The 27,367-nt window shown below is 34.0% G+C and overlaps 1 protein-coding gene and 1 long non-coding RNA gene across 5 annotated transcripts in view; one reads left to right on the top strand and one right to left on the bottom strand.

The window, feature by feature from the left end:
• LOC124947902 (uncharacterized N-acetyltransferase DDB_G0290199-like) overlaps nucleotides 1–27,367 on the bottom strand; it is a 457,589-nt gene that overhangs the window by 225,669 nt on the left and 204,553 nt on the right. The gene's annotated exons all lie outside the window — the stretch shown is intronic.
• Nucleotides 13,479–14,439, top strand: LOC124947903. Its single transcript, XR_007100541.1, has 3 exons — nucleotides 13,479–13,726; nucleotides 13,966–14,105; nucleotides 14,266–14,439. It is a non-coding gene; the product is annotated as an uncharacterized LOC124947903 (long non-coding RNA).

Below are 27,367 nucleotides of genomic sequence, written 5' to 3'. Positions count from 1 at the left end.
GAAAAGATAGCCTCGGCCTTTCCCTTCCCTATCTTATCGATCTTCAAAGGAAAAAGGACGAAAGAAAGAAAGAAAGAAAGAAAGAAAGAAATAAAGAAAGAAATAAAGAAAGAAAGAAAAGAAGAGAAGCTTCACGAAGAAATAGCTCTCGAAGCGTTATTTACGATCTGGGAATTCTTCAACCTCTCAGCGAATTCATCCTTTTCAACACGTAACGAGTTCTTAACAGTATCTTCGATTACTATCCACAGCGTTTCTTAAGCCTTTCGTTATATATCACTACGTGAGTCTTTTTCTATCCTTATTAAATATAATTTATAATCTCTTTTATAGATTTCACAGTCTAGATATAGTCACATTGAACGAAGAATATCAATTTTCAATAAAACGTATTTAAAATATAAATAAATATCATCATTAATTATTATCGATAATAACACGAATATTTATTCGGCATTTAAGAAAACTTTTATCGAGTATATTCCTAACCGTATACACTCTACTACTACTACTACTACTACTACTACTACGAATCGCATAAGATACGCTTTTACGTTCGACGTAGAGTTTACTTTCTCAAGAGGTCTCAGGAACAAGAAGAACATTAAAACGAGTTCCCAGGCTTAATTTAGTCCGTACATTAACGAGACTACCTAGAGTAATCTCCTCTTCGCCGTCTTTTCATCGTAGGGTCTCGATCTTTACGAAAGGACCACCGAGGATTTTCCTCCCAGAGAGCAAAATACTAGCCTCCGTTCCCAGAGTTACGAGTTCTACTTTCTCCCTTCCTCTCTCTCTCTCTCTCTCTCTCTATCTATCTATCTCTCTTTCTCACTCTATTTCACCCCGTTGGAAGATAGAAGAGAAAGAGACGCTCGAAATTACGCGAATTACGAGGGGAGATGTCTAAAGGCATGAAACACGTTGGATCGAACCTGCCCCACAGTTTAACCATGAAACAATTACTGTGATGGAAGGACAACGAGAAAGGGAAGAAGGGACATTTCTGTTATAGGGTCGAATCTTTTTGTTTCGAATCAAAGATGATATTAAGACTGAACAATATCTTTTTGTGGTTTATATTACGTGTAATATATTACGTATAGGTATTATATTTAATATCAACAAAGAGAGAGATAGAAAGAGAGAGAGAGAGAGAGAGAGAGAGAGATAGGGCGAATATGTTATCATTGCAGTTGTCGTTTGTCGTGACGGAACGTCGAATTTCACGAACAATTCATCGTCTATTAGTTTCTAACGCTAGACATTGGAATTAAATGCGATCATTCTACTACTCGTCGTCTTCTCGCCCCATCACGTGCTAAGTATTAACCCCTATGTGTTACTCGGGTCGACTAATTTGCATACACACTGTCTATTACGAGCTAGCCTAGCTGACGGACTTCAATGCGGGTCCATCTAACCATTTCTCTCTCTCTCTCTCTCTCTCTCTCTCTCTCTCTCTCTATCTATCTATCTATCTCTATCTCTCTCTCTTTCTCAAGGTTACACGTATAATGAATTTGACCGTAAAGTATGCTCACTCTCTACCATGAACAATCAATCGATTAATATTAATATTGAAAAATATCGAAAAAATAATATTAATTTGTTGATTTTTATTTTTCATTGATCATTTCGTAGTACTATTCGTTGAAGGATTATTGAAAAGAATTAATTTTTTTTTTATTGTGTACATTTATTTATATCAAATAATGAAAATAATTTATTCGTTATATATGACAAACGATAGTAATCAAGATTATTCGATAGAATATATTAATAATATTGTTAAGTATAATTTTACAAACGAGAACTTTAGGAGTTATTTCTCCCTTTTTTTCTTTTTTCTTTTCTCTCTCTTTCTCTCTCTCTCTCTCTCTCTCTCTCGTCCATTTTCTACTTCCTCGCCATTCGCTCTCGTTCGTCCGTCATTCCATTTCCATTGGCTTGTTCCGTGGAAAAAATTTTGGAGGGAAAAAAAGGACGGAGGAATGCGAACGTTACCAGAACGTAGCCAGACTAAACGCATTAGCGTTACGCTTGTCGTTGCTTCTCTCTATATTTATGCATATTTCTGTTTGCAGGAAAGAAAAAGAACGAAAAAGACTGTGAAAGAGAGAGAGAGAGAGAGAGAGAGAGAGAGAGAGAGAGAAAGTGAGAGAGTGAGACAGATAGTGAGAGAAAGATAGAAACCCGACGACGATGCCAGACATTCCTGCTCTTTATACAAATTGCGTAATTTATATTCGGCAGGAGGGGGTTGACATACACTGGACACTATCTGATTGCACGGCTCGACCGCAAGCACTCGTTTCCATGAGTATGTGTTTTCTCTCTCTCTCTCTCTCTCTCTCTCTCTCTCTCTTTGTCTCTATTTCTCTCTGTCTCTCTCTTTCTTTCTCTCTTTCTCTCTTCCTCTTTTTCTCGTTATGAACCAACGAATGTATTCTTCAAAATAGGAAAAGTAGTATCGACGACAAATGTACACATGTAAATTCATCTTAATATCATCATTTAATCTTTCTTCATCTTAAAGCTTTTTTTCCCCTCGTAATATTATTGAGACTTATCGAAAATATTTTATGTCTAATAATGTTCCATAGATTTTGTTTATTATCTATAATATTTCTATATTATGAGATATAAAATGTTCTTGGCTTAATATCGCTGGACAACGATTGGAATTAAAAAATGTGTAATTGATTGTTCATCAAATTTGTTCGTTTTTTTTTTTTTTTAATTTATTTATTCTAATACAACAATAAGAACAACAAATATATATATATATATATATATATATATATAATGAGAAATATATAATGAGAAAGGATTGATTATCTTCGAGGATATTATTTTATGATCGAAAAATTTTAATGTTCTTCGTTAAATTAAATCTGAAATAATAAATATCAATTAATTCGTTTAACGATGAGATCTTATAGAGACAAGAAAAATATTTAACAGAGAATAAAGTAACGATAAGATAAAAAAAAAAAAAAAAAAAAAAAAAAAAAAAAAAAAAAAAGAAGAAAAATTTAGAAAGGAAAAAAGGAAATTCGTCTGGCAAATAGTTCACATTGGTGATCACAAAGGATCAACGACAAGACATATGTAATATTTGTAAGTGATCTCGCGTTGCCAAACTCATAAAATAGATCCGTTATTACCCATAGTCGTATAAATTTTGAAGATTCACGAAGGCATTCCTGCAGAGCATCGATTCCAAAGCAACCCCGAAAAGAGCTAAAGGATGCAAGGAATAAAGGTGGGAGTAGCCGGATGAAGAGGTTGAGGAAGGGAAGAAAGAGGAAGAGAATGAGAAAGGATCGAGCCAGAGTCGATTCAACGTTCTCGGCGTCTCGCATGTGCGAGAATCAAGGCGCCTTCGGGGCCGTATCGCCAAAGCCCGGATACTTTTTGCGAATCGGCCCGTATGCGTCGCTCCGAGCGATGCGTTATGTCTGCTACGTCGTCTTGGGTCATTCTCTCTCTCTCTCTCTCTTTCTCCGTTATTTTTTTCTTTTCTTATGGATCCTTCTTCCTTTTCGAACTTCCTCCATGGAAAAAGTCTTGCTGGCGTTTTGCCTTAACGCGATAGATCCACTTTTTTTTTCCCCTCTCTTCTTCTCTCTTTTTTTTGCCTGTCTGACTATACTGCTTTATTCGATAACACTGATAAGACTCGTTTGATAGAAAAAGAACAAATACTCGGTTACATGCAGGTAACACTAAATTCTATTCTCCCATTATTTCTTCTCCCTTACCATCATCCTATGCAATTTGACTATTCACCGAAGTTACAACCATACTAGGTACCTAGAATAATAACCTTTTCTCAAAGATAACGTTCCCATGATGTTAACTTGAACGTAAAGAAGGCCCAGGAGAGAGATACGGGGAGAATGACGATATCGCCGGGTGAATATTCGTCTATGCGATCCTTGGCGTCATAAAGTCGATTCTTGAATTCGTAATACGTAGCCAAGTGAGAAAGAAGGAAAGAGAAATGGATGCGATTCGCGGAATACAAGGCACGGTTTTACGAGCATTGGCATGCCTCCATCGCAGTCTCATCGTGAACGAGACCGATCTGCTATCCCGTAGGATCTAAGGGTAGAAAAGTAAAGGCCTCGTAAAGAAGGTGCAATTTTAAGATAATCGTGATGGCATTACTATTCCCCGATAAGAACTGTCAACACGATGATCTCCATACGAATGATTTAATATCGTTTCAATATATCTTAATGTAGTTTAGTTTATCCTTGAATTATTGATTAGAGAATTGTACGTTTTAATAAATATAAATAATTTTATTCATAAATATTGAAACGATATTAAAATTATATAGATTGATTATAAATGCGCTATCCAGAATAATATGTTTCTTGTTCATGAATAAACAAGTAAAGTTTTATGGGGGTGACAAAATCTTTATATATAATTATCTTAATTATATATATATATATATGTATGTATTATATTATACATATGCATTTATGTATATATGAATGAGCAAAGTGCCCGGATGTTAACTTTAAATAGACAACTGTATATTAACGAAGTTAGAAAGTTTGAAACGTTCATCGAGAAATCGCGATTGCTCCATCCAGTAACTAAGACCACGAAGGGTAGTTCCTGCTTTTTACGACCATTCCATATACTACTGAGGACGAGTGAACGAGGGAGGATACGAAAAAAATGAAGTAGAGAAAGAGAGAAAGAAAGAGAACGAGAGAGAGAGAGAAAGAGAAAGAGAGAAGGGACTGTAAGATAATTTGTACTGAAAAATATTGGGAGTGTATTAACTTTTATGAGTTGGCAACATTATTGCTAGGCTAACGCACTTTATATTCTCAGATCGTAAAGAAAGCGTCGAATAAAGGACATTAAATAAAGTTTCTCAAATGAGAAAGTTATTACGCACGACGACGTGTTTTACGACGTAGCACGCATCGAAAATGCTTCCCTTTTGTAAACTTTAATCCACACCCTTCTTTTGTCACTCTTACATCTATGACATATTCGACTATCCTCTCGACGTTATTTATTTTTAAACAGATATATATATATATATATATATACGTATATCAATGTTATATGAATGTATTAATTTAATTAATGAAAGAGTAAGAAAGATCTTTGCGAAAATTTAAACGATTCCCCTCTTTCCCCGCCATTCACACCCCTCCGCAATAATAAGAATATTAATTTAAAAATTCTTTTCTTTCTCTTATAAAATAGTATGAAGTACAATAATTTTTTTTTAATTGTTCCCAGAGCTAGGGAATATAATGATCTCAGCTAGAATATCGAAGATTCAAGAATGGATAGAAATGATCAAGGGATGATGAGAGATAGAGAGAGAGAGACACTGAGAGAATGATCGCTATAGGCAAGTATAGAGTGTCGTTACACGAATTTCCCCCGTGTTGCAACGAGGCATCGACTTGGTAGCCAACTATGGGCATCGAACGCACTTCCGAGCAAGCTCTTCTCGTCCCGCTAACTTTACCGGAGGCTGCTGCCCGGAGTCATAATGAACAATTAATATGCAAACAGCGATTACTTAATTCCAAGTTAGGCGAGGCAGATTCTAATAGGCTATTCGCCTACACCGGAATTGAGTTCTCCCTATCATTCTCTCTCTCTCTCTCTCTCTCTCTCTCTTTCTCTCTCTCTCTCTCTCTCTTTCTCTCTCTTATACCGAGAGCTTTCTCCACTTTCCTCCTTCTTTTCCTTTCTTTTTTCTTTTTTTTCATCTTTTACTTTTAACGCTCGTCCGATGAAACGGCGAGCCAATCCATTTTCTTTTTTTTCTCCCCCCCCCCCCCCCCCCCCTCCCTCCCAACACTCCCCACCACCAGCCAGTTTTAGTCGAATAAACGGTAAAGAGGCGATTTTATACGATCAAAGGTGTCGCAATGATTAGATGATTATCTTAACTTTTCTCTCATGTTTTATATTTTCGCTTCCGTGTATAAGGAAAGAATAACACGTATGGCTTGTGGAGATATGCAAGTACGCGTGTAAAAGCGTGCCACTGAATCGCGTGAAATCATGTTAAGAAAATCTTCTCTCTTTCTCTCTCTTTCTCTTTCTCTCTCACCCTCTTTCTAGAACGAACGAACGAACCAAGAGCGTGTTAGGTCAGAGACGATTTATACCTTTCGTTCCTCTTGCAAAACGTCGCTAGGTCACGCATGACCTAAAACGTTCGGAAGCAAAGCGGCAATCCAGTTTTTTCGTTAAAATCATTACCCTCTAGGCTTTGATTTTGTTAAATGTTATACCAGTCTTTACAAGTTCTGCCACGATCGATCTCAATAAACAATACTTTACGTAATTTTACAAAAGAAAAAAGTGATTCCATTTTTAAAACATGCTCACCAAAGGACAATATCCTCAACCATAGGTGGGAGTGTAACTGGCTACCCGCGATCCCTACTTGCCTGTTCCATTAAGATAAAAGAAAACAATTTCTACTATTTGATACCACCGTCATGTCTCGTGAACTCCATGGCTTTTGTTTCCTTCTTTTGTCCCTTTTTTTTTCTCTTTTCTTTTTTCTTTTTTTTTTTTTTTTTTTGCTCGTAGATAGTCGGTTCCGTATCTTTATTTTTATTTATATTTGTACTAGAAAAAGAAAAAGAAGAAAAAGAAAAAAAGAAAAGAAAAGAAATATTTCCGATAAGAAGAATTGATATTCAGAACTTTTGAACGAGAATATCACGAAAATGAAAACATGTGATATGCGATATTTTTCCTTTCCAAATCCCAAATATAATATCTCTGTATTCTACTTATTCCTATTCTATATCGTTTAATCCTAGTTGTGCACACCTTAAAATAAATTTCAAATTGTGCTAAATCCCAGGGTCTTTGAATAACTGTCATTTATACAAGATGTGAATAATTTTAATTTCAAAAAAATATTGCGCATTCTTTGAAGCCTCGTAAATAATAATTAGTAAGTTTGAAAAGGCATTTTCAATTCTGTCATAATAAAAAAAAAATTCATCAATGAATCCTGCAATGAACGAATTGTTTCAATTGTGTTCAAAGTTGCACTGGAATGTCCTAAATCCTAAACAGGAACAATTAGGGTTTTAAGGTGTAAAAATAAAACCTTGTAAACTGCACAGGTTTTCTTTTTTTTTTTCTTTTTTTAAGTATGAAGTAATTAATAGTGAAAAGTCAAATACTGGAGGAAAAACGAATTGATTGATAGCGTTGATCCACGGCGAAAAAATTATCCACTTCGTATGTATACGTACAAATCAGAACCATAAGATCCTATCTCATTTAAATAATAATATCCGACTTTCTACGATGCATTGAAATAATTAAAATAAAGAATAAATTAAATAAATAAGAAGAAAATATATTTTGATATATATGAATGTTTATATGATTTTAAATAATATTATAATAAATTAAATATAATTTTAAGTATATCGTAATTTCAATGAAATTTTCATTGCAATGAAAATTCTTTTCTTTAATTTTACGCAAACAGATTCTCATTATTTTATTTCTATGTTTGTACGTTTAAAAGTTTATTGTAATTTTGAGTCATTTTTTCACGACGACAGAAAGAGAGAGAGAGAGAGAGAGAAAGAGAGAATAGAGAAAACAGAGAGAACAGAGAGAAAGGGGTCATCGTAAAGAAAGGAAGAAAAGAAATGAGAGGAAGAAAAAAAGACCTCGAAGGGACTTGGACGTTCTTAAAAATCGATGAAGAAGTCTTGCAACGGCCTAGTTTCACAAGGGAATGTCACAGCTACCGTTGATATTCCTCTCATTAAGAAGGTTCGTCGTGTAAGTAGTCGTTATGGAAAAGCATAGCCCGGAGGAGGTTGGCCTAGTGCTATTAGTGTATTCATGAGGATCCGCTTCTTACCACGACGCGCATCCAACGGGATAGAATATCGAAACGAAACCACCCTTGGCGACTCACCCTCTCTTCCTTCCATCGTTCCTCTTTCGCGCCTCTTCCTTCTAACCGAGCCTTCCACGACAAAAATGTAATTAGCTTCTCGATGAAGACGACCCTGATTAAGTATGCAAGAGACGCGGGATGAATCGAGCGTGAAATTGACTCGATTGTTTCGACAGTGTTTAACCTGACGATGTCGTTCTTGTATCAAATAGATCAATCGGATTTCTTTAAAGGAAGAATCATGATTGTACAAACGCATGATACAATTTACTTTTTGATCCCTCAAATGATTCATATTAGACTTATTATTTTTTTTTTTTTTTTCTACGAGATCATAGGCTTTACAAAATTAAAGTTTTACGAATATGCTGAGGATATTTACGAGTAGATCCGTAAATGATCGATACTATGACAGGTAAATATTTATGAGCGATATATCAATCAATGATTACTTGGTAGATCATTTAGCGAACGATGATATCTTATAATAGTATGACAGATGTTTTGTTATTAATGATATTAATGATAAGTAAATGATCCGATTGAAATAGCATGTGTACGTGTATGTGTGGATTGAGAGGTGAAATCAAATCCACAGACACAAAATATCAATGTTTAATTATTAATCCAATGATCGATAATCCAAGATCAATGATCTATAACGATTAAATTTAAGTTTTATGATAGTTTTTATTTAGCGTGGAAATATTAGTCTTAGTGATAAAAGTCGAATCTGAATTTATAAACTATATATATATATATGTATATAGGTATATATTTATATACATTAAATTAACATTTCAATTTTGGCCATTTATTTTAGGAACACCCTGTATATATAAAATACTAAAATATCTTACACAATTATATACTATGCGATACAATATTATATCATCCAACTTTAGAACACAAGTTCTTATTCTTTATCATAGGATTTTCTAAATTTGTATAAGCCGAGACCTACTTTCAAAAATAATAATTTTTCACAACACACTTCTAATTCTTTTAACAGATATGTAAACTACTTTGATATTTTAATATTTAACGTGACCCACATTTTGATAATCTCTTCTCTATCATGTTTTAACGATTGTTTACTCACACATTTATGCGTTTACACGGTAAGACTAATACCAACACTTTAGCTAATCCTAATGCATATTTACAATATATATCCATTGTAACTCATTCGTATATCACACGTTATATGATTCCTTCTATAAAATTTCTTTAAGAAACAATGTTATTATATATAACTGTATATAATTAATATATAATAAAAATATATATTATTATATAATTCTTTTAAGTATATTATATTACATTCTTTTACGTTAATTTATTCTATTTGTTTTCCTTATTCTATTACTTACGAGTATAATTTAAATTCATATTAATTAAAATAATTAAATTAAATTATTTAATTGGTAATAATTTCTATTATACGATATTTGTTTATAATATTTTCAAAGGAAACAAATAAGATTAGATATAACAATAAAATTCATGTTCCTTCGATCGGAATATGGCTTGATAAACCGAATGCTGGTAACGCGTAAGGGCGAAAACATTAATTCGCGGTTCGAGAGGAAGGGCCGAAAACGAAGTTTAGCGGTCATAGTCATACTCGCGCTTGTATGTATACGTGCGTACGTACAGAATGGTCGCATCGTTGTGCGTGTAATTTAGGAAAATTGGAAACAACCCTTCACGGACTCGGTAGTCGAAGTTAAGGGGATGATTTCGCAGAGGCGAACACGATCTCGAGATATTTCGTATGGAAGGTTTTAATAGCCAATCTGAGGGTGGCTCCAGCCGAAACGATCTTTTATAACTCGACACATCCGACGATAGGAGAAGGACGCTCGTACGCCCACTTTAATTCAAGGATACCCTTGCCGTTAGTAGCTTCTCGGGCCTCCCGGCTCTTTCCCGGTTTGAGCCTATGTGTAAGTGAATTATTCCATCAGGATACCTTGGGAAATGAAAGTTTTCCATCACTCTCCCTAATATCGAATTCTTCGATAAGCAGAAAAGAGAGCCCATGTTAGCCGGTTACAACGATTAATATTGAAAAAGAAAAAGAAAACGTTACTTTGTCAAATAAAAAAAAAGAAAAAAAAAAGAAAAGAATTAGAAATTGATAATATACGAGGAATTTTCCATTGAAACCAAATTACAATATCGAAGGAATCAGGGGGGGGGGGGTTGGGTGGGAAGGAACAATGTGATAAAGTAAATTCGAGGGGGAAAAAAAAGAAAAAAGAAAAAGAAACGCAAAGAAAAAGAAAACTCTGTACAAAAGGGACAAAAGTAATTTTTAATTTTCTATTATATATAAAAAAAAAAAAAAAAATGATGAAAAGATTTTATTGAGTATAATTTCATTGAGAGAGTAGAAATCATTGATAGTTCGATACCTTCGCAGTTGAATAATCAACTGATATTGAATGAAACGTAATTTGAAGGATCTCTCTCTCTCTCTCTCTCTCTCTCTCTTTCACTTTCGATAGAAAAGATTCGAAAGCTATTCGAAATCACGCGGTGTCAGGTTAGCCACGCGTGAAATGGTGGTAGCTGTGAAGGGTGCGCTTCGTCCTTCGAATACGAAAGGATAGAATCTACCGAAGGGTGGTAATTATTAGCCGTGCTGATTTCGCTTTCTCGGATTCAGAAGCTTACGCAGCCTGAAAACCGTAGGACGAGCCTAAAGCGATTTTCGAAAGACTCCGTTCCTTCTTCTCTTTCGTAAAGGGGAATAATGTTGAGATAAATGTTCTATCTTCTTCCATTCAATCTCCACCTCTCTATTTCTCTTCCTCTTTTCTCTTTCTTCTTCCTCGCCTCGGGAATAGAACGAAGATTGACAATCCGTTACGTAGCCTCTGGATAGAATAGGATAGAATAGGATAGGATTTTTCAGCTTTCCCAAGGAGATAAGTACGGCGTGTTCTGTTCACGTCAATTCTTTGGCTCCATTTCTTCTTCTCTTTCTTCGATTATTTCCTTCATCCTTAGGAAGGTTAAGTTACAGAGGAATTTGAAATATTGTTGAAATGTCATGAAAATTTTGTCGGAACACGAATGGCAATCGAATTTTCGGGCGTACGAATAAGTTTTTTCTTTTTTCTTTTTTCTTTTTTTTTTTTTTTTTTTTTTATATCGACTAGATTGTAGCATCCATTCGTGCGAAAGCGTTTACATTTTTTATTTATTTTATTTTATTTGTTTTTTATTTTTTTATTTATCTTCCTTTTTCTTTTTTTCTTTTTTTTGACAAAACGTAATTCCAATTGATGATTCTGATCATTGAATATTTCACAATTTTTTTTTTTTCTTTTTTTTCTTCCTTTTTTTTTTCTTTTTTTTTTTTTTAGATAAAACGTGCCGCGTGATCTCGTTATTCCATCGTTTTGAAATTTTGACGTAATCTCGTTTCAATGTCCTAGATACGACCTTGTTTTCATTGATTTGGTACACGCTAAGATACAAGGAACGAGTGAGAGAAGCATATAGCGTGTTTCCCTCTTACTCACCTTGTTTCTAACTTAATCCTAGCGACTTAGCCGCTCGACTTTACGTATCCCGTAGAATTAGAGGATAAAGATTATTAAGTGACGGGTCGAAGGGATCTTTCGAAACGAAAAGACAGCCGGAAAATCCAGAAATCTCACGAGCCATTCTCCCATAGGATTCCGTCATTTTGTTTCTCGTAACCTTTTCCCGTTCAATAGCAGTGAGGTGTAATAAAAACTTTTTCTTTTCTTCCGTCGTAGAGAAAAAAATTTTGATCAATGATGCGTGACGAACAAAAATATATACGTACAATACTTATACAGACACATGTAATATTTATTTCGATTAACGAAATACAAAATGAAAATTTCTTTCAAAAGCCAAAATAAATCTTTTATATATCTAAATTTCTTTTTTGCTTTTAACGTTATCTCACATTTTTATCAAAGAGAGGCACGTTTTTTTTTTCTTTGCTTTTTTTTTTGTTTTTTTGTTTTTTTTGCACATTGCCACGGTAGAAGCTCATACAACTTGACTCTTACCGGGAGCGGTTGAGCGTTTAAGGAAGGGTCAAGAGTGTACATGAGTACGAAGAAAAAAGGGTAGAGAGAGAGAGAGAGAGAGAGAGGGGGGGAAAGAGAGAGAAAGAGAAGTGTTGAGAAACTGGTAAACTTTGCAGGAACATAACCATTACCGTAAGGAAATGACGAAGTGGTACTCTGCGCCTCGCGTACAGGTAGATTCATCTATGCGGTTATCTTTCATCTCTCTCACCAGAAAAATAATATTTTATACATAACTACGACAACGATCACTTCAACCATTTATTTCAAGCATGTTAATTTTCTATGTACTAATTAACCGTCTTGTTATATTTAATTATTCATTACATTTATCATTCATTCTTATTATATTCCAAAAGTAAATCATGAGAAATTGAATGATTAATTTAAATAATTTCATTGTTTACATTACGTAGATAGATAGATAGATGGATAAATGTATTAATTCATATTAAATGAGACAATAATAAATTTTCTTTGACCTTAGTTATTTTTCCTTTTCAATTGCATTTAATCGATTATAATAGATATGATTTTATTTGTATAAATAAATTATAATTTTATGTAGGGAGAATGATAGGGAAGAAAAAAAATAGCATATAAGGACGTTTTAAAATGATCGATCATTTTAATAGTCCAATCTAAAAGTGTATTCCTTCGTAACCAAGGCTCCGTTAAGCCCACAAAATTGCCGGGCTTCGTTCATCCAAACTAATTCAATAATATCGTTGAATCTATTAAGCGGATAGAATTGGAGATAGGCATAGGAGAAAGGGAAAACGGTACAAAGGTCTAATATCATCTCGTAATGCTTCTTACTTACCCCACCATATCTCTCTCTCTCTCTCTCTCTTTCCCTTTAATGAATTTCCATGGCTACCCCACGAATTTTGTCATATTCGTGTAGGAGATATGAAATCGGTCGACGTTCGAAATGACGTAACTCTTGTCTCGTCTCGTCTCTACTCGTCTCAGTGAGGTTTATTAACATCGTAAAGAGCTGATTCGATTATACGTTCCTTGCAGACAAGCGATTAATTGAGCACTTTATTTGCACGTGACTCTGCGAACCACGAGGATTCTGCTTTCGAAAGCTATTCAAATTTTCTCTCTTACTTTAGTTCCCTCTCTCTCTCTCTCTCTCTCTCTCTCTCTCTCTTTCTTTCTTTCTCTTTTTCCTTTTCGAGAAATCGATTACCCCTCTTCGAAGGAAGCGATTCACTTTTCCTGACGACACTTTCGATAAGAAAAGCGGAACAATAAATACGATGTTTTCTCGTGTGAGTCGTATACGTGAATCCATCGATATATGGATCTATGGATATATATATACATGTATATATATATATATATATATATATATATAGGTCAATCCCGAAAAGTTTTACCAAACATATCGGTACGAAGGAAAAATTCGAGGCATTTCTCAGAAGCGAACGTAAAATGTGACCGAATATCAAATATTTCCCATGCATCTCGAGATACATATGTAGGTATGTATGTTATATGTATCATATTTCTAGGTTTGGAGGAAGGCGTATGGCGAAAGCTATGTTATGTGAAGATCGTAGCTCACAGTATTAACGTTGTATCTGGAAGAGCAATAAATACAAGTATAATAGAAGATCCAAGCGATACGTTCCTACGATTGTATCGTACTTTCGACTTCAGGATCATTCTAAAGCCTTGGATAGAATAAAACAACGTAAGTATCTATCATTTTCAATCATATTTATATAGAAACATATTTTTAACTTTGATATATTAAATTACACTGATAAATGTCAATTCATTGTTTAAATTTAATAAGAAAATAAATCAAGTATCTATCGATATACCGTTTATATCTATATCGTTTATTTTGTAATAGGAAAATATTTTCTCATATTCTCCATAGTCAATTTCTTATGATATGTCGCTAGAAAAGAGTTTCATGTCTTTTAGACTTCTAAGACATGATCGGACGTACGTGACCACTAAAGCCGTTTACTATGACTACGAAGGAAGAAAATTCTCAAGGGAGAAAGAGAAAGAGAGAAGGAGATAATATAACCAGGTCTCTGAATACGCGCTCTGCTAACCCAGTAAGAGTCTTGACTCGTATAATAAATTGACAGATTACCTCGCAGCTGGCCTATCCTTCCATGCCACACCCGCTTTTCCTCTTCCTCTTATTCTCTCTCTCTCTCTCTCTCTCTCTCTTTTTCTTTCTTTCTCCTTCTCTTTCTCTACTTATCGTTTTAGCTTACTACTATGTTACGACGTTGTTCCATCTTCTTGGATGAGAAATGAGGTTAGTACATTCACGGACTCCGGGGAATCCAAAAGAGGAACGACGCCTCTGCATTAATCCAATCTTTCCTTCTCCTTTCGAGCCACACCAAACTCGAACTTTTAAATCAACGGCACACCTTTTGAATAATCGTAAAATCTATTTGATTTACAATTTAATCGATGAAACCTTGTCACACATTTAAATTAACTTTCATTCAATTTTTTATCAATAAATGTAATCTATAATGAAAATTATAATAATAAATTTGTTGGTTTAATAATACGAAAGAAATATATGTAAGTTCCTATTAGTAAGAGTTACTATATGTTTAATTTTTTGTATCACTTTATACGTTCCATTAATTGTCTATATGATTGTTATAATTATTAAATTTTTATATATATATATATATATATAGTAATGAAAAAGAGTTTAAAAATATTCTTTAGGATTATCAAATAGCTTAAAAGAGGTATCTCGTTTGTGAGACTTTTTTGATAAATGATATCGCTCGTCATCCTCTCTGTCCACGGTCTTTCCAACGTTCGAACCTCACCGGTATTACCATTTTTAAAGAGATAACAAATGATACTGATAATAAAGCGCATTCAGAACGAATGTTCTATCGTCATCGTTGTAGTCGAGACGTCGGACGTTCTTTTATTTTTCCCGAGTATGCGCGTCTTGTCTCTTTTTCGCACCTTCCGGGACTGGAGAATACTTTCCTGGTTCTCTATCCTTCTTCAACCTTTGCAATTTTCTTTTTACTGGCTCCTCTCACCTCGTGCCTACGAGGGTGACCCACGACAACACACAGCTTCCGTCCTGGATAATTTATGAACGTTGACAGGGTACGTGCGTTTATAGAGAGGCCGGATGATCGATTGACTTTTTCAAAACGCAAAGCGTTTCGTCTCGAATACATGATAAATGAGAGAAACTTTTGTTTATATATATGTATATATATATATATATATATATGTATGTACATACATATATGTATAATATATGTGTATAGGTATACGTATATACATAAAGAGAGAGAGATAGAGATAGAGATAGAGATAGACAGAGAGAGAGAGAGAGAGAGAGAGAGTTATTGATTCGAGGTTGAACCTTTAGAGTGGTGAGCAAAAGCGATGATTGATATAGCTATTCCTCGATTTGGATGAAAGTAAAATTATTCGTTGAATCGGAAGACTAGACTTCACAATTTTACATGGTGATCTCTTCACACGAAATGTCTATCTTCGTTTCGTTTATATTTTGACAAAAAAAAAAAAAAAAAAAGGAAAAAAAAAAAAGAGAAAGAGAAAAAAAGAAGGAAGCAAAAAACATAGAACACACGTTGAATATGAAAGATTTTTTTTTATTCGTTGATTTATACATCGATAGATGTTTGAAAATAGGAAAGAAAAGGTGAAAGACAAGTGTGTCCTTTAGGAAGGCCGAGTTCGAAGGTCATTGTTTAAAGTATTCTTTATCTTCTCCTTTCTAAAAGAAAACGAGAAGATGGCGTGTCTCGGTGATCGCTAGCCGATTCAAATGAGCTCTAGGTATCGCGATCTCACGGATCACCCTGTTTCCACGTGTACGATCCATTTTCTCATGAATAATGCATTTTCTAAGAAAAATCGATATGCAGATTGCAGAGTGTACCTACCTACATCTTATCCTCTCTCTCTCTCTCTCTCTCTCTATCACTCTCTTACTTTCTCTCTACCATCGTCTCGCCTTATCCACCCGCAGCAAACATTGGAATACGTGCATTTAGGTCAGTGGAAATCGCATCCTCTCTTTCATAGATCCGTTCCTCTTCTCTTTGGTTTCCCCCCTCCCCTATCCCCTACCCTCTCCTCCCATCTTCATTTCCTTACTCTTCTAGGTTAGCCGTGAACCGAAAGGAACGTCGAATTCCGGAAGGAACCCAATCCGCGATTCGCGTGGGCGTGAAATTGAATTGTCTTATTGTCGGTAAACAGAGAACAATCGGGGTTACTTCGAAGAATAAGATGTATATCGAACGATTGAATCGCAAAAATCGAGAGCATAAATCTTATTCGAACTAAAGTTAAAAGAAATAATCGTGCAAAACGAAGGCTTACGCAGGACTATTTTTATTTCTTTACAACATGCTGACTCGTTCGATTCTCCATCCTTGAAATCTTGAAATACGAGATAAAGAAAAGAGAGAATAGAACATTTTTATCGACGTGAGTATGAGTATTGTAAAATTTCGATATATAGATCATGCAAAGGTATAGAAAATAGTATGTGTCAAATAATTATAACATTTTTATTCGAATCTTCCCTTTCCTTCCCCCCCCCCCCCCCCGTACCCCGACGAATGAAATTATTTTCTTTCTTTTATTTCTTTTTCTTTTTTTTTTCTTTTTCTTTTGTTTTTGCTTTTTTCTTCCACTCGAAAGTAAATGGAAAAGAGTAATATACACGGATATCTATTACTTAATATTTAAAAATTATATCAATTTTCTAAAGTACAAATCAACGAATTTCTGTATCGATTCAATGTTCGAAATGTTACACATTAGCCCACATCGATAATGACGCTTTGGTTTCGCTACGTCAACTACGGTTAATTGATTCGTGATAGTCGAAGCCGTCTATTGTCGGCTCGATTGGCGAAAGGGTGAACCGTAGAGATGAATTGTCAGATGGAGGAAGAGAGGAAATAGTGGAGTGAGGGGGAAGGAAATGGGGGTGGGAGGAGGGATGGAAATATACGCACACGTTTAGTATCGTAAATTGGGTCGCGTTTGGTACACGATGGGATTGCACGATTTAATTGTACGAACGGAGTGCGATGAGGCAAAAATTTCACGTGTTCTTTTCCGTAGGCCAAACGAACATCAGAGTCCAGATAGCCAGGCTAGCAACGTCATCAAAAACTCTATTTGTTTCGTTGGTGATCTACCATCACATTGGTGTCTCTTTTCGAAACTCCCGTTGTGCTAGTCACCATCTGATGAGACGAATGTCAGGTAAAACGTGGCTTGGACGAGCTATGATCGATGGACTTTTATGGAATATCCAATATCGAATTATTTTTGAAAATAGTACAGCCCCCTATTTATTTCCTCATTTTCAAATAGAAAATGTCGACGTGAGCGATGACGAAAATATAATTTCAATGATCTCGTATCGAATAAAGAGATTTTAAAATTAGCCGTATAAATTAAAAAGTTTTACATTTGAAATTATTCGTTTGCTTGATAAATGGTTGATAAATAAATGGAAAAGGTAAAAAAATTAGTTAGATTAAAACTAGCCAGGTTGAACATGCGCGACACATTTGCCCTTGATAAGGGCCAGTCGTCGTGCAGTTAGTTACCTGCCCTTTACACGACCACCGCGTTTACCTTTTACTTCCGTCGCTCCAGGCAATGATATCATTTAGATTTCATTATGAGCTTAGATTGGTGCTATCTTAATGGCAAGTAAGAGTACCTACGACTAGAGTTAATGTTAAAAGTTCGATAATCCAGTTTCTACTAGCTATACCAATGAACCTAACTGTATAATGAAGCTTAGAAAGATACGAATAATTTTCATTCTTTTCATTTCTTTCATCTTTCTTTTTATTTCTTTTTTTTTTTTTCTTTTTTTTCTTTTTTTTCTTTTCTTTTTTATTATTAAATATCGTTATAGTATTATCAGTTACGTTTTATTCGATGAGTAATTATTAGATACGTTTGGGAATATTTTTAATTTTCAATTAAATACGTTTCTACTCAATTGTTAAAATTAAATCTAATAAATGAAATCGATAAAATGAAATGAAAAAGATGTAAAATATTTTTACGTGAACGGTGATAAATTTATTACGATCAATTAGATAGCATTTATATTAACAATATCTAAGATTCGGGAATCATCAATTGCATCGAAAGAATATAGTATAGATATAGAAGTAACAAATTTTATTAGAAGACGGATGCATTACTCAATTGTTGACGAGAAATTGTTATTTGAATTTTACTCTTCTATTTTGGTACCACGAAAGTATAACGTTCATTCAGTATCAGTGTGATTTAGAAGTTAGAAAAAATTTAGAGAATAAAAAAAAAAAAAAAAAAAAAAAAGAGAAAAATAAATATTCCAATCTGAAAATGATTTCTCGTTAGTGCATCGTTTCCTAATAACATTTATTACTTCTATAGCAATATTATATTATTACAAACTTTTGATAAAAACAATGATCTTAGACTTAAGCTTTATTCTATATAAAATTATATAACTCTATAACGTTATATAATTTTAAAATGATATACAGTTTCATTTTATCACTATAAAATTATTTGTATACAAATTTTTTACTATTTTTCAAGATTTAAATTACACTTAATATAAGTATAATAATTTTTTATTATATTTTAATAATATATAATAGATATTTAAAATATAATATCATTACACATTTTTATCACGAATAAAGTTCTTGAGAAAAATTATTCAAGACAAGATGTTATCGGATTTTGAAGATTGTGACATTTATTGGTTTTTTTTTTTTTATTTAGTGGAAAATCCAAGGTCAGTTCAGAATCAATTTTTTTTTTCTTTTTTTACTAAATTTTTTATAATGACTAAATATTACACATTAAAAAAAAGAAAACAAGTAACTTTCATCTGAGATATTTTTTTATCCCGTATTTGAATAAAATCAGGTTATAAATGATTAATAGTTAAACCATTAATTTTTGTATTATGAAAAACATTATATAAATAATAATTTCGTTGTTCTTATCAATAATTTTCTTATCATTTTACAATGGTAATTGTGCACGATTTCTTTTCGTTAACCAAAAAAAAAGGAAAAAAAAAAGAAGAAAAAAAAACCAGTTATATTAAAATTTATATATTAGGATTTAATTACATTGTTTCATCATTATTATATTATAGAAAAGTATTATACATGTAATAATTTCTTTTGTCTTTTTTTTTTTTTTTCTTTTTTTTTTTTTATTATTTTCTTATTATCTCACGATTGTAATTCCATCTTCATAGAAATGACTCAATATCAAACAGAATTATGATCCATCTATGAAACGATCTAGGATTATTATATTTCTCTCTTAAGAAAAAGAAAGATTCGTTATATCTTTGTTTAAGAGTAATTCGAAGAATGAGTAGCCCTAAATCGTAGAAGAATCGCCATCTAGGCTCTTGGCTAAATTAAGGGCCGTACATAAGAGACATTTCCGGACACCCTCAATGACGGTAATAACACTAACTTCTCGTCAAGTCACGTTGGAAAACCCTCGAAGAATTCTATCCGTTGTCCAACGAGAAATAGCATTTCGAACGTTTGTCCAAGATGCCAATCGTGGAAAGGTGGAAAAAAAAAATATATATACATATATTTTCTCTTGGAAAATGAAATATAATCGTTCAATTATGATTCTTCGAATTTTTTCCCATTATTTCGTTCTTCTTTGCTCCAAAAGTAAATAATTCAAAATAAAATTTAATTTCGTTACATCAAATAATTATTCGATGTATTAAATATATATATATATATATATATATATTATAAAAATATATTAATCGATTTATATTAAATAATCGATATATTAAAAATGATTTCAAAGGAATCTGTATCTAATAATATAATTTATAGAATAGGACAATAATATGAATTTCAATTACAAACGAGAGATCGTCTTCGGTGAAAAAAAAAAATAAAAAAAAATAAAAAGATAAAAAAAGAAGAAAGATGAAGAGAGAAAAGGAGAGAAGGATCAGTGGGTCGGTCTTAAAAAGGTCGAAGAGGAAGCAGGAGGTTATCTAAGACGTGATCCAGCATAATGCGAGAGCAATTTGGTGAATGGAGTTAATTCAATGGTAGCTCCTCGAGCACGCCTCAACTTTTCTCCATGGCGCTCTTTTGCCACTGACGAACGTTAATTTTCGTATAGATATGGTCCAACCTTCTCACTATATTGAAATAAAATTTGTTACTTTATTTTTCCTTCGCAACATGTTATTCATTAACGAACACGAATTCAAAAAAATCTTCAACGTTAATCGATTTCAACATATCGATTAATTTCTTTATAGAGATAAATTTTGTTTTTTTTCTTTTTTTTTTTTTTTTAAGAAACGATATCTATCGTTATTTTTCAAGATCATAAGCAGCCCTTAATATTCGTTTTAATTCATTGACAATATCAAAGCTAAAATAATTTCGTCTTATTTCTTTCTCATAGGATTGTTCTTATTTCTTTAAGAAATAAAAGGAGATCTTTTAATACTTTCGACTCAAGGCGGTTTCACATTGAAAAATATTGAATATATAATATATATATATATATATATATATATATATATATATATATACATATCAATAAGTATTGCAATAAAAGGATTTACATGAAGATTTTCCTGAGATACGATTGCCATTTTGATTTTATATATATTCCAGGAAGCTTGGCCATTGACGATACTTTTTATACGAAAATCGACGATCAAAATATTGAAATAAATAGTAATTCGTACAACTATGCAATATCGTTCAATGACGTTTTCTTGAAAGAAGAAGGAAGATATGTAGATATTTTTAATTAAAGAACGAATGAACGAAATAAGAATAAATAAGATTATGTTTTATCCTAAAAAATGTAAATAAGTATTCAACAAGCGAAACACATTACGATTCATGTATTACCATACGCGTATCTTCATGAGAAACTTGCCTTAGTTTCTCTTTGCATTTGTACGAATAAAAAAAAAGTAGAGAGAGAGAGAGAGAGAGAGAGAGAGAGAGAGAGAAGAATATGAAAAATAGGAATAAGAAGAATAAGAAAAAGAAGAAGAAGAAAAAAGATGATGGTATCTACGAAGGAAAGGAGAGGGAAGTAACGAAAAAAAGAAAAAATTGAATAAGATTCGCACTAATGAGAGCCGCTCAACACGCTTTGCCATTTTTAATTAGAGAGAAAGAAACGTACAAGCGTCCAACATCGGTAGTTCAATGATTGCAACCGGCTTTCTGTTTTAGATTATGAAAATCTGGGTCGAATGAGAGAGAAGGAGGAAAGAAAGAAAGGGGTGCATGATATTCTTTCGAATGGAGTGAGAAAAAACCGTATGACAGATAGAGAGAGAGAGAGAGATAGACAGAGACAGAGACAGAAACAGACAGAAAGAGAGAGAGAGAGAGAGAGAGAGAGAAAGTGAGAGAGGGAAAGAGGGAGAAGACAAAAGAGCCAACCACGGTGAATGACGCGAGCAACGAAGACCGCGGAAAGGCAAGAGAGCCTCATTAAAATAAACTACATTATTTTCCAGTCATAAAATAGAAGTATAAAAAAAGCAGCTAGAGGGAGAGAAGTAAAAAAGGCAGGAGAGGGAGACAACGAGAGAGAAAGAGAGAGAGAGAGAGAGAGAGAGAGAGAGAAGAAAAAGAAAAGAAGAGAAACAGTGCTCCAACGAAACTGTTTCTCTTTATATTGTTTTCTCTCTCTCTCTCTCTCTCTGTCTCTCTTGCTCTCTGTCTGTCTCTCTTTCTTTTTCTCTCTTGTGACCCTATGGATGGTGCGTCAACGTTCATCTTTTTCTACCTCCGACGATGAATGGAACTAACGGGCTTTGTTAGCATTGTTATGGCTGGCAGACAACGCCATTGTTTCCTTACTGGCCACCTGTGCTTCTACTTTACCTGCCACGGACTCTGCCACCGAATCTTCTTTCCTTTCTCTCTTCGTCTATCTTCTTCTTTTCATTTACTTGCTCCTTTTTTTTCTTTCTTTTTTTATTGTTTGCGGTCGATCGAAATAGTTCGGTAACTCTCACCCAGGAAAATAGGATGTTCGATCGTGTAAGAGAGAAAGTGTGTCTTACTTTAAATTCCTTTTTCTTTTTTTTTTTTTTTCCGCTTCTCTTAGCTCAAAGTTTCTTAAGAATTAAATAAATAATCCGTGACGTAATGAAAATCTAATAATAAAATGCAATAATTTGTTTTTTTCCTGCCTGCGGAGAAGAAAGTACAGATGATCCGTTTATGGGTCATATTCCATTTTATTCCATTATAATCCAATCAGAATATTACGACGTTAATTAATATTTGTCTTCTTTTTTTTTTCTTTTCGTTTATTATCAATACAAACTTATGTACGCTCTCGTAATTACTTTCGTAATTAATGATAAAGGAAAAAAAAGGGGGAGGGGGGGAGGAAAAAAAAAGAAAACGCAAAATAAAGCAAAGCAAAAAGAGAACAGAATAACGACGGTTTATCGAGCAATTAACATTAAATTGGTTAGATAGAATTAATTCACGATTTGAGCGGCAGCTGCGAGCTGTAAAGTTTTGATGTTTCCACCTTCTCCAGCTACTCCTCCTATTCCTCCCCCTCTTTATCGTTCAAAATCGAAGGCGATGACGATCGAACCGGTTACCGTCGACGTGGACAATCGATGTCGGCCATCAGTTGCAGTTTGTGCTGGCCGGTTATGCTCGGGACAATTGTTATTGACAAATCGTAATGCCGGTCATCAGTCATGACGGGAACAGGACACCCCCTGACCGTGAATGTGCGCTCGCGTGCACGTTTCCATCGTCGTGTGTGTACGTAATCGTGTATTAGAGTAGACATGCGGACCTCGAAGGGTCAGCGTTAATGTCTCGGAGGAGAATGGCAAGCTTCAATGCGTACACATAGTGGATTTGATTCGCGGTAGATTAATGGAAATTAGCTGAGAGACGAAGAGACCATAGACCGATATACGTATTCGTCCTTTGACCTTTAATCAATCGATTCTGAGAATGATATAATGTATTCGAAATCTTTCAAGTTAAATTTACTTGCCGATGATATATAGCTATTAATAATACGTCGCTTAACTCAATTCAATAATTATGATTTATGGGAGTTTGGCGATCGATGTGACTTCTCGTCACGGAAATTCAAGTTATTCCAGATCAAGAAGTTCGAAGTAAGTAGTAAAGTTTGAGAAGACCTTACAGGTGTCAAGACGATCGTTATGATACCGAATTGTGCGATTACTTACGCCGCACCGGAACATTATACTAGGGTGATCGCCTTCATAGCTACGTCTTAACTTCTCACCATTGATTCCCCATGAGACTCCTAGTGTGATAGCATCGTTAAAATCATCATCGTGCTGCGAACAGTACTACCTTGGAAATATTACAAATGAATCAAATAATTCACTATATTCCAAAATATCTTTACTCGATAATTTTATCTTTGAAACTAACTCGAAATTTAATGTTTCTATCGTTACATTACGAGTTTTGATTTTCTTCTCTCAACTTTCTTGCGCCTTTGAAGATTCTCTATTTCTTAGGAAAAATTTATTAAAAAAAAAAAAAAAAAAAAAAAAAAAAAAAAGGAAAACAAGAAAAAAAGTAATTTTTACTTCGCCAGATCGTCTTTTGTAAAAGAAATCAAAAACAAAATTACGAGAGATTGACAATAAATCGTATATTTAAAGAGGCTAATTAATGTTTTCCAAATTTTCTAAAGGAAGAATAATGATTTAGGTGAATTTGTAATGGCACCAGACGATCTCCTTTGAGTTTATGTTTTTTAAAATGTATAATACTAAATCGCTTTCAATGTAGGAGACATTCTAGAGAGAAAGCTAGCTTGGCCGCAAACCTGTCACAAATCCTTGCTTGCGACATGGGTCACTAGCCAGCGATGATCGTAAGCATCAGGAGGATGACGTCAGAGCGCTCAGATGCAGGATCACCTAGGGTGTCCTGGGACGTTATGGTCTGTCGCCTCCGCCCTTCTCTCTCTCCCTGACTCTCTCTCTTCCTCTCTCTCTCTCTCTCTCTCACTCTCTCTCTCTCTCTCTCTCTCGGAGATCACAAATCAGGAATAACGATATATGTAATGTGTCAACTTGTGACATGCAAGATTAAAGCAATTAACTGATCATTAGAAAGTAACAATCACATTCTTTTTTTTTTATAGATCGTGAATCTATTTGAATATTTTGATGATATCGACGATACTCGTATATACGTTTACGAGCCTAATTTGCCCGATGTATAATTTTGATTAATTAAATTGAACAATGGAATTGTTTACCCCACTATGTTTCGTAATATAATAATCGTAAATTCCGTGGCTTTTAATTATTTTCTCGAATAAAGGCAAAAATCGTGCTTCTTTTATTACGTTTATCGGCTTTCCAGTGTTACTAATGTAATTAACAATTACATAGATATCAACGAAAAGGCGAATCACTTTTGCTCGACAGTCGAAAGTATTGCCGTATTTAATGGCTCTTAATAACAATTGATCAATAAACGATAAACTAATACGTTATAATTTTATCACTATGGACGTTAACCTCTAGATTGTTATCCTTTTTTTCTTCTTCTTTTTCTTTTTAAATACTGTCACAAGTGAAAACACGTATAAATAAAAATGTTGATTTTTATTTTAAAAAGGCAATACCTTCGTAGATTTATATTCATTAAAAATATTTCTTTTAACTTTGAAGTAAAGATCAGATAGCGTTTTATTCGCATACCCGTTATATACTTATGGGATATATAGGATTCTATAGATACAATTTAATAATTAACTTACTTTACTAAATACAAGTATATTGATTTTTATATATTCAATTTGTAATTTGTCCAGCACGCGATAACTTTTTTCCTCTTTTAATTCATACGTCTTAGCGATTTGATCATTTTCTCGATTAGAGAAAATTTATTATCATTTTCGCTCTATACACTATAGCGGATTTTTTTAAATAACTTCCTTATGATATCAATATCGTACAATATCTTACCGTCGAATAGAAGAAAAGACAAAAACGCATTAGATTTAATCGCGATCTTTGATTCCATTGAATTTATTCGTAGTTGTATGAAAAACATGTCTATATTGTCTTCCGATTGGTTCCAAATGGGCAGTGTGAGTGACATGGATAAGTATGTATATATATATATATCTGTGTGTGTGTGTGTGCTTGTATGTGTTTGTATGTGTGTGAGAAGGAGTAACAACGGAGAAAAGGATGAAAGATCGCCTAGGTCGTTCGGAATTGTGGACGAGCTTGAGCTTTCTCGGCCAAGATGACTTCGTTCTAGTAAAAGGAATAGTAAAAGACGAAGAAGAAGAAGAAGAAGAAGAAGAAGAAGAAGAAGAAGAAGAAGAAGAAGAAGAAGAAGAAGAAGAAGAAGAAGAAGAGAAAAAGGTGAGTGGTGAGGTTCGACGTGGTTTTCGCGAACGAGATATCGCATTATTCGCGAGTGAATGGGGGTAAATCAGGGTTTCGTAGAATTTGCTCGCAAAATCGGTACTTCCCTCGAGTCGTTCCTATCGAAGAAGAGAGAGAGAGAGAGAGGGGAGAGAGAGAGAGAGAGAGGAATGGTGAAGAAGAGGGTGGTTAGATGAAGGGGTGCTTGCCTACGGCAGAGCGGTCGCCTTGGGAATTCAATTATACCAACGGAACAATGGTACCCTGCCGGTAATGAAGGTACCGTCGTCGTCGGGAGGTCATCAGATTACTTGGTATTTACAATATATAAGCCGGATGGTTGGCAAAAGTAGTGAGGGGTCTCCTTCTACCAACGTCGCGACTTCTTTTCGATTCTCTTTTTTCCGTCGAGCGCGTACCATTTTTTTCTTCCCTCCTTCCTCCTCCTCCTCCTCCTTCCCCCCACCTACCCCCGCCCCATCCCCCGCCCCATCCCCCTTACCATCCCTTACCACTCCCAATCCTATGCCCTCTCTCTTTTCCTTTCTCCTCTACCTTCCCTATTTCTCATTCACTCCAATTTTATTTAGCCCTTTCGTTTCGCTGCTCAATGCTCCGGAGAATTTTTTATATAACGATCGAACGGGCCATTTTCCGATATTACGCAACGATTGTTTTGCGAATTAGGAAAAAAAAAAAGAGAAAGAGCCAGGATGGATTTAATTAATCGACGTGGCATCGCGACTCGTCGAGAACGATCGGCCCGATAAATTGAGCGTTGCGAGAGGGACTCAGTCACGATTTAAAGCAATCGTCTGAATAAATATCCGCCGTGGTAAGCGTAGAAAAAAGAGGGTAGTTTTCCGAAGAGGAAGAGAAAAAGAAAGAGAGAGAGAGAGAGAGAGAGAGAAAGTTTTTTTGACTTTAACGGAGAACGAGTTTTGTAATTACGTTAAAGGGTAGATGAAGGAGGGAAAGGTCCTGACTCGTTTCCGTTCCATTGGTCATGCGTTTAAAAACTGAAATGGATTCCGGTGATGATTTAAAAAGGCTTAAATTCGTTACTCACTTTTGTATCCCTTTTTTCATTTTTCTTTTTTCTTCTTTCGAATTTCCAATTTTATTTTCCATTTTTATTTTTATAAATAGATAGGTTTAGATCGTCAACGATAAATTTTGACCGAAAGTAAACGCATGCTATGCTTTCTATTTTGCGATTCCATTATACGTTTCTGGTACAATTTCTAAATAATAATAGAATTATAAATAACGAACATCGTCATGCGTTAACGTAAATAAGCACGTAATAAAGATATTAAAAAGTTCATATTAATTTTGAATCCATGCAATATCAAAAATGAATTTGTTAAAACGTATCATTTGCATGCGCTATTTCATATGATAAAATTTAATATGAATTTAATATAGTATACAAAATATTTAATACTTCTTTCGTTGGAACATTTTAAACGTATAAAATAAACAAAATTCCAAAAGTACTGTCCGATCTTTGAGGCTCGCATTATCATTGTCTTTTAATTTTTCAAATTAAACTTATTTCATTTGAGACCGTGGAAAATTATTCGATACGTATAATATCGTAACGAGTTGGCCGATAATCATCAAAATTCTTCTACATTCGATCATGCCTTTAAAGTTTCGAATATTACATAGATGAATTTACGAATAGTAGTGATGTTCGTTAAATGTCGAAATCAATGCTACTCGATGTGCACTGTACGTTAGTGTCAAACAAATATTTAATTAGCTCGTAATTCGAGAACCGTCTATTCCATCGGTTGATCCAACTTACAATTCGTATGCATCGATAGAGAAACGGTAGGTAGTTTTATCCTGATAATAAGA

Source organism: Vespa velutina, chromosome 3 (genome assembly GCF_912470025.1).
Source record: "Vespa velutina chromosome 3, iVesVel2.1, whole genome shotgun sequence".
In the NCBI taxonomy this organism is placed as follows: domain Eukaryota; kingdom Metazoa; phylum Arthropoda; class Insecta; order Hymenoptera; family Vespidae; genus Vespa; species Vespa velutina.
Note: the sequence above shows the minus strand (reverse complement) of the source record. Positions and strands in the feature narration are given on the sequence as shown.